This window comes from Penaeus monodon, chromosome 33 (assembly GCF_015228065.2).
Source record: "Penaeus monodon isolate SGIC_2016 chromosome 33, NSTDA_Pmon_1, whole genome shotgun sequence".
Classification (NCBI taxonomy): Eukaryota; Metazoa; Arthropoda; class Malacostraca; order Decapoda; family Penaeidae; genus Penaeus; species Penaeus monodon.
In genome coordinates, this window is record NC_051418.1 from 32,691,789 (window position 1) to 32,692,024 (window position 236).

A 236-nucleotide genomic window follows, 5' to 3' on the forward strand; every position below is an offset into this window, starting at 1 on the left:
GAAAAAAAAGATATAACGATATAAAAAAGCTGTAAACTGAAGCACAGAATAGCAACAGAACACAGGGGTTCTTAACCTGGGGTCCATTGAGTCCTAAGGGGTCCACGGACGGGGTCCATTGAGTCCTTAAGGGGTCCACGGACGGGGTCCATTGAGTCCTAAGGGGTCCACGGACGGGGTCCATTGAGTCCTAAGGGGTCCACGGACGGGGTCCATTGAGTCCTAAGGGGTCCACT